General features: G+C 43.7%; 1 protein-coding gene across 2 annotated transcripts in view; it reads right to left on the bottom strand.

Annotated features, from left to right (window-relative positions):
- LOC121536868 (radixin) overlaps positions 1-13,886 on the bottom strand; it is a 101,348-nt gene that overhangs the window by 37,604 nt on the left and 49,858 nt on the right. The gene's annotated exons all lie outside the window — the stretch shown is intronic.

Genomic DNA, 13,886 nt, shown 5'->3' with positions numbered 1-13,886 from the left:
GTTCACTTGGATGTTGGAGTTATCGGACTGTGTTGAGTGGGCACCTGTGCAGTCTTCTGCTGAAGACGTGTGAGTGTGTGTGCTCCACTTCTTATCATTCTTCTATAAATATCTCTAACCTCTTGTAGGACATCTACTCACACACTGCATATGCATGCCACGCGCACACAAGTCAGACAGGCTCTCATCCTCACTTTATAATTTGGGTCAACTACCCCTTTAAGTTGAGCAACGATGCAGCCAAGAGGGCTGTGCCACAGACATACCCCCTGAAGACAAAACACACAAAAAAAAAAACAACTCCTGCCCAATTCACACGATGCAGCTAATATGACACAAAAGAAACCAGAAAGTGCTCCGGGCCAGAATCTAAGTGAGTCACACTTGCTCTGTTGAAATGATCCCCTCTCTCTCTCTGTCCCATTTCTCTCCCCCTCCCGTCCCGAGGCACTGAGCTTCACAGAAAGAAGGTACAATAGCAGTCATTTGGCACCAGAATAGCAGCAGCAGCCATTTGACTGAGGATTCTCTGATGTCCCTTTAGTGCATCGATGAGTAAACACTACTGGTACAGAAACAGAACTCCATGGGTTTGAATTATTCACTGCTTTAAAAAACAAATCCTCCATGCCAGCTGAAATTGAGGAGTGAATAGTGCAGTGTAGTTCTGTTCTAGGAGCTGAGAGGTAGGCCAAAGATGGAGACGGAACAGGGAATACATTAAGTGGTTCAGATTTGCACCAGGGGCAATATTGGACTCAATCCAATGCAATCCAGGATATCATAACTATGTCTGCGCCACAGCTAAAAGTCATAAGACCTTTTAACCGTTAATAAAAAAAAAAGGCTATCATAATCCCATCTATAGAACACAGAGGCCTCAGAACAGGCAGACAGCAGTAGCAATACAAGGATATAACATCTACAGAAAAAACAGGAATGCCTATGGGGAGGTGTTGCTGTATATGTTCAGAGCCATATTCCTCATATTTGATCTCATGTCAGATGTTTTTGAAGTGTTGTGGTTGCAAGTTCACCTGCCTCATCTAAAGCCTCTTCTTTTGGGGTGCTGCTATAGGCCACCAAGTGCCAACAGTCAGTATTTGGATAATATGTGTGCAATGCTTGATAATGTGTGTGATACAACAGAGAGGTCTATTTTCTGGGTGACCTGAACATTGACTGGTTAGCAACTAGCTGACGTCTCAAGAGGAAGCTTCTAACTGTGCCTAATGCCTGTAATGTAACCCAGATTATCACTCAGCCAACTAGAGTGCATACCAATAGTGTTGGATCTGTGAAAACAACTTTGATCATATCGCCACTAATGCTGCAGAGCTTTGCTCCAAAGCAATATTAGTTTCCATCGGCTGTAGTGACCATAACATTGTGGCAATTACAAGGAAAGCCAAAGTGCCAAAGGTTGAGCCTAAATAAATGTATAAGAGATCATACAAAATGTTTTCTTTGGATTATTTTGTTAAAGATGTAAAAAATGTATGTTGGTCTGATGTGCATGAGGAAGTGAATCCAGATGCAGCACTGGAAGTATTTGTACAATTATTCATGCCAATTGTTGACAAGCATGCACCTGTTAAGGAACTAACTGTGAGAACCATTATATTGCCAATATTTTCAATTGCTATTTCACTAGTGAAGTGGAAAAACTCAAGTGATATTACAACATTGAACAGTGAACCATCATATTTTGGTATAAAGATCTAATAATGAAAGAGAAGGATTGCTGTTTTGAATTTGGTCAAGTTAGTGTGGGAGAGGAGTAAAAACTATTGTTATCCATCAATAATGATAAGCCACCAGGTATAGACAACCTTGATGGGAAACAGAAAATAGTAAAGCACCCTTTGCTGGCTCTAAAAGCCGCCCAATCAGTTTGCTGCCTGTTCTTAGTAAAATGATGGAGGATAGTGTTTGACCAAATACAATGCTATTTTTCAGAGAACAAGTTAACTACTGATTTTCAGCATGCAGATAGAGAAGGACACTCAACTTACACTGCACTGACTCAGATGACTGATGATTGGTTATAAGATGATAGTTGGAGCTGTATTGTTAGATTTCAGTGCAGCCTTTGATGTTATTGATCATAAATAAAATAAAATAAATACTTGCTATGGCTTTACATCACCTGCCATCACATGGTTGGATAGTTATTTATCCAATAGAACCTAGAGAGTGTTCTTCATTGGAAGCTTCTCTAACATAAAATATGTACAGTGTGGTGTCCCTCAGGGGATGTGCCTTGAGCCATTACTCTTCCCTATTTTTTATGATTTGCCACTGGTCTTACACAAAGCTAGAATGACTATGTATGCGGATGATTCCACACTCATGTCAGCACCCAAAGCCAGTGAGCTCACTGAAAATCTATATAAGGAGTTATAGTCAGTATCATAATGGTGGATTATTAATAAACTCGTCTTAAATACATCTAAAACTAAAATCATTTTTTTGGTTCAAAACATTCTCTAAGATCTAAACCTCAACTGGAGTTGTAAATAAAGGGTGTGACCATTGAGCAAGTCGAGGAAGCTAAACTCCTAGGTATAACATTGGATGGTCAATTATCATTGGCAAGACATATTTACAAAGTCGTTGTGAAGATGGGGAGGGGTATGTCTGTTATAAAAAGAGGTTCCGTGTTTTTGACACAACAATCAACTGTACTAGTTGTTCAGGCTCTGGACTTTTCCCATCTTGATTACTGTCCGTTAATATGGCCAAGTGCAGCAAAGAAAGACCTAGCAAAGCTGCAGCTCGCTCAAAACAGAGCAGCATTCCTTTAACTGCACATGCAGAACTAACATCAACAACATGCATGCCAGTCTTTCCTGGCTGAGGGTTGACAAGAGATGAACTGCTTCTCTTCTAGTATTTATGAGAAATATTACTGTGAAAAAAATTCCAGATTGGGGCCTCCCGAGTGGCGCAGCTGTCTAAGGCACTGCATCCCAGTGGTAGAGGTGTCACTACAGACCTGGGTTCGATCCCAGGCTGTGTCGCAGCCTGCCGCGACCGGGAGACCCATGAGGCGGTGCACAATTGGCCCAGCGTCGTCCGGGTTAGGGGAGGATTTGGCCGGCCGGGATGTCCTTGTGCCATCGCGCTCTAGCGACTCCTTGTGGCGGGCTGGGTGCATGCACGCTGACTTCAGTCGCCAGCTGTATGGTGTTTCCTCCGACACATTGGTGCGGCTGGCTTCCGGGTTAAGCGAGCAGTGTATCAAGAAGCAGTGCGCTTTGGCAGGGTTGTGTTTCGGAGGACACATGGCTCTCGACCTTCGCCTCTCCCGAGTCCATATGGGAGTTGCAACGATGGGACAAGGCTGTAACTACCAATTGGATATCACGTAAAATGTACAACCAAAAAATAATTCCAATGTGTTTTGGGTTACCAACCGGTCCTGGCACCGTGGCACCAGAGCCAGACCGAGGCTCCCGCGGTGGATGACTGGTTTCGGAGCGCGGAGGAGACTTGGGACGCTGCCCACGTTCGCCTCCAGCGCGCTGTGCGTTGTCAGAAGGCCAACGCTGACCGCCACCGCAGGGAGGCGCCGGTGTTCGTACCGGGGGATCTGGTCTGGCTCTCGACCCGGAATCTGCCCCTCCGCCTGCCCTGCCGGAAGCTGAGCCCGCGGTTTGTGGGGCCATTTAAAGTCCTGAGGAGAATAAACGAGGTGACTTACAGGTTGTTACTCCCCCCTGATTACCGTATTAACCCCTCGTTTCATGTGTCTCTCCTCAGGCCCGGTGGTAGCTGGTCCGCTCCAGGAGTCTGAGGTACGGGAGGTTCCTCCACCTCCTCTGGACATTGAGGGGGCCCCGGCGGTCCGTTCCAACTGGATTCGAGGCGTCGGGTGGGGGGCCTTCAGTATCTCGTGGAGTGGGAGGGGTACGGTCCGGAGGAACGGTGCTGGGTCACAGTTTTATACAGAGAAATTATCGCATGGAACTCCCTTCCATCTCCAATTTCTCAAGAAAACAGCAAAATTACCTTTAAAAAAATAGATTAAAAAACAACTCATGGAATGGTGGGGACTGTGAGGGGACACACACACACTGTTTGTTGTATTTTAAATGTATGTGACTGTCCTTGTCTATCAATGTATCAGTGATTTGTTACTTGTTATGTTCTGTGCTTTTGTGGACCCCAGGAAGAGTAGCTGCTGCTTCTGCAAAAGCTAATGGGGATCCTAATAAAAAAATTAAAGAATTGACAAATAAATTAAAACAAGTCTCGTACCCAAACATCAAGATGCATTTAGCCCATCATAACAAGATGCATTTAGCCCATCATAACAAGATGCATTTAGCCCATTATAACAAGCTCAGTTGGTAGAGCATGGCATTGCAACGCCAGGGTTGTGGGTTAGTTTCCCACGGGGGGGCAGTATGAAAAAAATTAAAAATAATAATAATGTATGCACTCACTAACTGTAAGTCGCTCTGGATAAGAGCGTCTGCTAAAATGTAAATGTAAGATGCATTTAGCCCCTTAATAACAAGATGCATTTAGCCCATCATAACTATATTGGTCATTTGTAGTTTCAGCGCAAATATGTGGCCATCTATCTCCCTTCCAGTCAGTGTGTAATAACTTCCATTGCTTCAGTGTGTGTCTGTGACTGCAGCCAGTCAGTGGTACAGTATCAGCCAGACAACAGTAAAATACTGAGCAGCAAGGTAAGACACTGTGTCCTGATATAACCCCAGTGAGGAAGGAAGAGGAGAGGCTGGCAGAGAGAAGAGACTGGCACATGGAGAGAGGGAGAGAGAGAGAGAGAGAGAGAGAGAGAGAGAGAGAGAGAGAGAGAGAGAGAGAGAGAGAGAGAGAGAGAGAGAGAGAGAGAGAGAGAGAGAGAGAGAGAGAGAGAGAGAGAGAGAGAGAGAGAGAGAGAGAGAGAGAAAGCTAGAGCAGAGTGGAGAGCTGCAATAAGACATGTGACAGAGGGAGTAAATATCCCAGTGCATAGTTAGCCAACTCAGCAGACAGACTGACAGCACTGGCCTTGATATACAGTACAGTACAGTACAGCACTGGCCAGTAGCAGCAGAGATGAGGCTGGGGACAATGCACTAGCAGTAAGATGGGTGTGCACACCAGAGATAGAAGCTTGAAGGGCATGCACATACTTAGAGCAGTGTGCACAAGCAGAGGATGGGCTTTTGAGTGTGCACTAGGAAAGAGGAACAAGAGAATATGCTAAGGAAGTCAGGCTAAAGGAGTGTGCACAAGGAGAGAGGATCTATCAGGAGCGTGTACGAGGAGAGAGGATCTATCAGAAGCGTGCACAAGGAGAGAGGATCTATCAGGAGCGTGCACGAGGAGAGAGGATCTATCAGGAGCGTGCATGAGGAGAGAGGATCTATCAGGGGTGTGCACCAGGAGAGAGGATCTATCAGAAGCGTGCACGAGGAGAGAGGTGCAATGCTAGAAGAGCATTCACATAGAAAGGAGGCTAAAGAAATGCAGTAGGTCAAGTATTATTAGAGGAGGATGTTGACATGTTGGTAGTCAGTGAATTAGCAGGTCAGGACAGGGCTGTCGGAGGATTAGTGGGTTACGGCTTTGGTGTCTAAATATAGTAAGTACTGTGTCTATTTTTGTGTTGTGTACGTTAGGGTTAGGGAGGGTTAGGACGGGGCTGTATGAAGGTTTTGGTTGTGCCTTCAGAAAGTATTCATACCCCTGGACTTATTCCACATTTTGTTGTGTTACAGCCTGAATTCAAAATGTTTTAAATAAATAAAAAATATTCACCCATCTACACACAATATGCCATAATTACAAAGTGAAAACATGTTCTTGCCATAATATGGACTTTGTCTTTTACCAAATAGGGCTTTCTTCTGTATACCCCCCCCACACCTTGTCACAACACAACTGATTGGCTCAAACGCATTAAGAAGGAAATACATTCCACAAATTAACTTTTAAGAAGGCACACCTGTTAATTGAAATGAATTCCAGGAGACTACCTCATGAAGCTGGTTGAGAGAATGCCAAGAGTGTGCAAAGCTATCATCAAGGCAAAGGGTGGCTACTTTGAAGAATCTCAAATACAACATATATTTTGATTTGTTTAACACTTTTTTGGTTACTACATGATTCTATATATATATTATTTCATAGTTTTGATGTCTTCACTATTATTCTACAATGTAGAAAATAGTAAGAAAATAAAGAAAAACCCTTTGACTGGTACTGTATATATGTTATATATATATATATATATATATATATATACTACATGACCAAAAGTATGTGGACAGCTGCTTGTATTACATCTCATTCCAAAATCATGGGCATTAATATGGAGTTGGTCCCCCCTTTGCTGCTATAACAGCCTCCACTCTTCTAGGAAGGCTTTCCACTAGATGTTGGAACATTGCTGTGGGGACTTGCTTCCATTCAGCCACAAGAGCATTAGTGAGATCGGGCACTGATGTTGGGCGATTAGGCCTGGCTCGCAGTCGGCTTTCCAATTCATCCCAAAGGTGTTCGATGGGGTTAAGGTCAGGGCTCTGTGTAGGCCAGTCAAGTTCTTCTACACAGATCTCGACAAACCGTGTGTGTGTGTGTGTGTGTGTGTGTGTGTGTGTGTGTTTGTGTGAATAGTAAACAAAACATTTCACCAACTTTTGTTAGTCCCAACAAGGTCAAACGCTATTTCTAGGGGGTTTAGGGTTAAGGTTAGAATTAGTGTTAGGGTTACAATTAGGTTTAGGGTTAGGAGCTAGGGTTAGTTTTAGGGTTAGGAGCTAGGGCTACTGTGGGTTTAGGGTTAGGGTTAAGTTTAGGTTTCGGGTTAAGGTTAGGGTAAATAGTATTTTGAATGGGACTGAATTGTGTGTCCCCACAAGGTTAAATATACAAGACTGTGTGTGTGTGTGTGTGTGTGTGTGTGCGTGTGTGCACACGTGCATGTGTGCGCGTGCGTAACAGGTGGCTGACAACGTGGCAGACACCTTGTGGGCTTGGTTTAATGTAATTGTAAAAAGCTGCCCCACACCACTAAGCAGGGATTTAAACACTGACTGGGGCACAGAAAACAATGACTGTAGGATTAACCTCTTAGGCTGGGAAATGGGACCTTAGTAACACTGCACCATTAACACATGATGGACCACATTAAAGGAAAGGTTGCACGATATATATTCCACAAATCTAACAACGTAGATTGATTATGTTCGATGTAAACTGTCTTTATGCAAAATATATATAATTCTACAACTCTATAGCTACAGGACCTCTAGCTACAGAAGTCTTGCAGGTAGACCTCTTTTTCCCTTCAGCACACAGGGGTCCAATTGAACACTACAGTATATTGTGAACTAAGTATGATTATGTGCCCTGGATTCTGGTATTGGAGCTAATTCTGGTGCTGTGTAAAGATAATTCCCTTTGTGTCGTAGCATTGCCCATCCTATAGCCCATAAATACAGTGAGGGAAAAAAGTATTTGATCCCCTGCTGATTTTGTACATTTGCCCACTGACAAAGACATGATCAGTCTATAATTTTAATGGTAGGTTATTTGAACAGTGAGAGACAGAATAACAACAACAAAATCCAGAAAAACGCATGTCAAAAATGTTATAAATTGATTTGCATTTTAATGAGGGAAATAAGTATTTGACCCCTCTGCAAAACATGATTTAGTACTTGGTGGCAAAACCCTTGTTGGCAATCACAGAGGTCAGACGTTTCTTGTAGTTGGCCACCAGCTTTTGCACACATCTCAGGAGGGATTTTGTCCAACTCCTCTTTGCAGATCTTCTCCAAGTCATTAAGGTTTCGAGCCTGACGTTTGGCAACTCGAACCTTCAGCTCTCTCCACAGATTTTCTATGGGATTAAGGTCTGGAGACTGGCTAGGCCACTCCAGGACCTTAATGTGCTTCTTCTTGAGCCACTCCTTTGTTGCCTTGGCCGTGTGTTTTGGGTCATTGTCATGCTGGAATACCCATCCACGACCCATTTTCAATGCCCCCGTCCATCGTCCCTTTGATGCAGTGAAGTTGTCCTGTCCCCTTAGCAGAAAAACACCCCCAAAGCATAATGTTTCCACCTCCATGTTTGACGGTGGGGATGGTGTTCTTGGGGTCATAGGCAGCATTCCTCCTCCTCCAAACATGATGAGTTGAGTTGATGCCAAAGAGCTCGATTTTGGTCTCATCTGATCACAACACTTTCACCCAGTTCTCCTCTGAATCATTCAGATGTTCATTGGCAAACTTCAGACGGGCCTGTATATGTGCTTTCTTGAGCAGGGGGACCTTGCGGGCGCTGCAGGATTTCAGTCCTTCACGGCATAATGTGTTACCAATTGTTTTCTTGGTGACTATGGTCCCTAGCTGCCTTGAGATCATTGACAAGATCCTCCTGTGTAGTTCTGTGCTGATTCCTCACCGTTCTCAATTCCACGAGGTGAGATCTTGCATGGAGCCCCAGGCCGAGGGAGATTAACAGTTATTTTGTGTTTCTTCCATTTGCGAATAATCGCACCAACTGTTGTCACCTTCTCACCAAGCTGCTTGGCAATGGTCTTGTAGCCCATTCCAGCCTTGTGTAGGTCTACAATCTTGTCCCTGACATCATTGGAGAGCTCTTTGGTCTTGGCCATGGTGGAGAGTTTGGAATCTGAATGATTGATTGCTTCTGTGGACAGGTGTCTTTTATACAGGTAACAAACTGAGATTAGGAGCACTCCCTTTAAGAGTGTGTTCCTAATCTCAGCTCATTACCTGTATAAAAGACACCTGGGAGCCAGAAATCTTTCTGATTGAGAGGGGGTCAAATACTTATTTCCCTCATTCAAATGCAAATCAATTTATAACATTTTTGACATGCGTTTTTCTGGATTTTTTTGTTGTTATTCTGTCTCTCACTGTTCAAATAAACCTACCATTAAAATTATAGACTGATCATTTCTTTGTCAGTGGGCAAATGTACAAATTCAGCAGGGGATCAAATACTTTTTTCCCTCACTGTAGCTTATTTCTGTGAGGAAATCATTGAATATGTTTGTGTGAGCGTGTCTGTGCGTGTTCGAGAGCCAGAGAGAGCGAGATAATCTGAGCATGAGAGCGTGAGAGAGAAACTGAGGGAGAGAGAGGGAGAGAAACTGAGCGGGAAAGAGAGGGAGAAAAACTGAGTGGGAGAGAGAGGGAGAGAAACTGAGCGGGAAAGAGGGAGAGAAACTGAACGGGAGAGAGAGCGAGAGAAACTGACAGATACTGTAGAGGAGAAGAGCAGACGGAGCAAGATGTCTCTGAACTGATAGGAGCTGATCACCAACTGACAAACCACATGGAGAGCAGAGCAGTGCACAGTGAATCCTAGAACCCTCCATTCTCTGACTGATACTAGGCTATACATAGCCACGTCTGCTAGCTAGGGGTCAATTCAGTTTCTGTTCAGCTAATTCAGGAAGTTAATTGGAAATGGCTTAGAAAACCAGGCAGAAGAACAGATAACACCATCTCTATGCTTGAGTGGCTATTTCTATAGGTCCAGTGACCCCCAAGGCAGCCCTTTACATATCCCCCACCCAAGCAACACTTGATAAGTATTGGTAAAATTGGTTAAAGAAAATTGTGAGAAATAAAAAAATACCAGTTTAATTTAAGGACCCCAAAATTGACAGCTGTGACATATAGATTGCAAAATAGTTGGGAAGAGATTTTTGATGTACCGATTCAATGGCACATGGTTTATGAACTGATACACAAGACAACGCTGGATTAAAAACTTTGAGTTTTTCAGTTTAAATTATTATATACAATTATTGTAATCAATAGAATGTTATATATATGGGGGATACAACCATCCCAGCTCTGCAGATTTTGCTGCGAAGAAACATAATTATTAGATCATTTGTTTTGGTTCTATATGTAGCTTGTTTTTGGTAACAGGTCCAGGAATGGCTGAAGACTTGCAACATTTACCTGGAGCTAACTGAAAATAGCACTGCTAGGTGATTTAAAAAGTCATAGTCAATCGATCAATAATATAATAAAACTCATAGCAAAAATGTTTATCTTTAATTTACAATATGTAGAATCTATGAGAATAGAAAGGTTCAGAACTTTTGTGAAACATCACAGCACAGTTGAAAGATATATGGCAAACAGAAAACAAAACTGGATGGTGTTCAGAGACAGATGGGAGGGGTTGAGTGGAGCTGAAGGATGGGACTAAAAACAAACTATACTGTGTCCGTAAAATGTATATAGTATGTATAAGCTAGAAGTAGAAGCCTAAGTGTTGTTGTCCATAAGTTTACTCCAATTAGGGGAGGGGTGGTAGGGTTAGGGGAAAATAATAAAGGAAAATATACAAGAAAATATATATTTTATAAATATATTTACAAATAATATATATGGGGGATTGGAAATGATGAAGACAATTACATTGATGGAAGCCACAACCTGCAACATTGAATCTGATCTACCCCCTAAAAAAACACTTGATAAGTAGGGATTTTACATATGGTAAACTCTGTCTGTGTGTGTGTGTGTGTACCAGACAGGCCTAATTAAATGCACAGCTGTTTGTTGCTAAGCCGGTTACCAGGGGCTTTAAGGCACAGAGACCAGGCTTTACCCCTCTTCACCCCTCACCCATCCTCCTCTACCTCACCCCTCTTCACCCCTCACCCATCCTCCTGTACCTCACCCCTCTTCACCCTTCACCCACCCCCCTCTCTCACCCCTCTTCACCCCTCACCCATCCTCCTCCTCTACTTCACCCCTCTTCACCCTTCACCCTTCACCCATCCACCTCACTCCTCTTCACCCTCACCCATCTCCCTCTGCCTCACCCCTCTTCACCCTCAACCATCGCCCTCTACCTCCTCTACCGCACCCCTCATCCATCCACCCCAACCTCCTTTACCGCAACCCTCCCCCTCTACCTCACCTCTTGACGGGATCTACTAGATTTGCTTTCCCTAGCAAGACATACAGTGGGGAGAACAAGTATTTGATACACTGCCGATTTTGCAGGTTTTCCTACTTACAAAGCATGTAGAGGTCTGTAATTTTTTTATCATAGGTACACTTCAACTGTGAGAGACGGAATCTAAAACAAAAATCCAGAAAATCACATTGTATGATTTTTAAGTAATTCATTTGCATTTTATTGCATGACATAAGTATTTGATCACCTACCAACCAGTAAGAATTCCGGCTCTCACAGACCTGTTAGTTTTTCTTTAAGAAGCCCTCCTGTTCTCCACTCATTACCTGTATTAACTGCACCTGTTTGAACTCGTTACCTGTATAAAAGACACCTGTCCACACACTCAATCAAACAGACTCCAACCTCTCCACAATGGCCAAGACCAGAGAGCTGTGGAAGGACATCAGGGATAAAATTGTAGACCTGCACAAGGCTGGGATGGGCTACAGGACAATAGGCAAGAAGCTTGGTGAGAAGGCAACAACTGTTGGCGCAATTATTAGAAAATGGAAGAAGTTCAAGATGACGGTCAATCACCCTCGGTCTGGGGCTCCATGCAAGATCTCACCTCGTGGGGCATCAATGATCATGAGGAAGGTGAGGGATCAGCCAAGAACTACATGGCAGGACCTGGTCAATGACCTGAAGAGAGCTGGGACCACAGTCTCAAAGAAAACCATTAGTAACACACTACGCCGTCATGGATTAAAATCCTGCAGCGCACGCAAGGTCCCCCTGCTCAAGTCAGCGCATGTCCAGGCCCGTCTGAAGTTTGCCAATGACCATCTGCATGATCCAGAGGAGGAATGGGAGAAGGTCATGTGGTCTGATGAGCCAAAAATAGAGCTTTTTGGTCTAAACTCCACTCGCCGTGTTTGGAGGAAGAAGAAGGATGAGTACAACCCCAAGAACACCATCCCAACCGTGAAGCATGGAGGTGGAAACATCATTCTTTGGGGATGCTTTTCTGCAAAGGGGACAGGACGACTGCACCGTATTGAGGGGAGGATGGATGGGGCCATGTATCGTGACATCTTGGCCAACAACCTCCTTCCCTCAGTAAGAGCATTGAAGATGGGTCGTGGCTGGGTCTTCCAGCATGACAATGACCCGAAACACACAGCCAGGGCAACTAAGGAGTGGCTCTGTAAGAAGCATCTCAAGGTCCTGGAGTGGCCTAGGCAGTCTCCAGACCTGAACCCAATAGAAAATCTTTGGAGGGAGCTGAAAGTCCGTATTGCCCAGCGACAGCCCCGAAACCTGAAGGATCTGGAGAAGGTCTGTATGGAGGAGTGGGCCAAAATCCCTGCTGCAGTGTGTGCAAACCTGATCAAGACCTACAGGAAACGTATGGTCTCTGTAATTGCAAACAAAGGTTTCTGTACCAAATATTAAGTTCAGCTTTTTTGATGTATCAAATACTTATGACATGCAATAAAATGCAAATGAATTACTTTAAAAATCATACAATGTGATTTTCTGGATTTTTAGATTCCGTCTCTCACAGTTGAAGTGTACCTATGATAAAAATTACAGACCTCTACATGCTTTGTAAGTAGGAAAACCTGCAAAATCGGCAGTGTATCAAATACTTGTTCTCCCCACTGTATAATAGGCAAGATACAGAGACGGATGTAGGGACATACGGCCAAGGGTTGAGAGAGTTCTTATGGGTCCAAACTGCTGCAGAAGACTCTTGATTTACCACCACCAGCTGTCCTGCCAGGCACCACAACACCAAGTCCATGTTTTCCTGGGAGATGCTGCTTTCCGCCTACATGAGAACCTGATGCGCCCTTATTCAGGTATGTTGATAATAGAATGTTGGAACCAATTTCACTTTTTCTATTTCTAATTTCCCTTGTTACTGCATACATGTATGCACATCTATATGAGAAATGCCATTTATTATCAAGGCTTTTGGAATATGATTCCTGGAAAATGGTATGTTCTTATTTTCTTGGACCAAATAGGCTATATTTTAGTTACCTCTCATTCACAGGTGTCCATCTCAATGAATCTGGGCATACCTACAACTACCGCCACTCTCGTTGTCCTAGAGAATGCATTCGGCATAATGGCTGCAAGGATGAGGATTCTTGTTCGGCCGATCGAGTGTACCCCTGAAAATGCTAAGGACATTCTGAAGGCATGTCTGACCCTCCAAAACTACCTGTCCTCCACAAATGAAGCTCATGAGCCGAATGCAAGATACGTGTCTCCTGCTTTTGCGGACACGCCACTCCCGTCTGGCAACTACCAACCTGGAGAGTGGAAGAGGGTTGGCAGGGGACAAATATCTCCAAGAGCCAGGGAAACTCTCTTGTGCCAGGGTGACACGGCTTGCAAGCGAAACAAGAAACAAGCTCAGGGACGTCTTCTCCCCCCCTGGACATGGCAGAAAGACAACTCAACCCAAGACCAGCCAATCATACAGAATAGGCCTTTGTTCGGACTGCTCACACACACACCCCCCTTGATGGAGGCACACATTCTTTGTGTGCACTGTGAACCAAAGTACTTTGTACTAAAATGTAGTTTTAATCTTGCTAATAAAAATAAACTGGATTTTCATGATGTCTGTGTGCAGCAATTTAGATTAGCTTGAACTACACAAGTAGAAGATAGCCAGTAAAGTCTGCGGCACACAGCTCTTCTCAACGCTGTCAGCACTTGATGTTCAAATAGAATGCATTGAAACACCTTGTATCGAGATGAAGAAACAGAGCTTTTTCAAAAAATAAACTGGGCTCTGAAAGTAAACCACAATACAACGGTGTCTGCTAAGAACAGACACGTAAACAACGTGCCAATTAAATATAATTAAAGTGTCAGACAAATGCAATTATTTGTACAATAGTACAACTGTGTCCATGAAAAACAGACATGTAAACAAAAGTGT

This window comes from Coregonus clupeaformis, chromosome 23, assembly GCF_020615455.1.
Source record: "Coregonus clupeaformis isolate EN_2021a chromosome 23, ASM2061545v1, whole genome shotgun sequence".
Taxonomy (NCBI): domain Eukaryota; kingdom Metazoa; phylum Chordata; class Actinopteri; order Salmoniformes; family Salmonidae; genus Coregonus; species Coregonus clupeaformis.
This window is presented reverse-complemented; position numbering and strand designations above follow the sequence as displayed.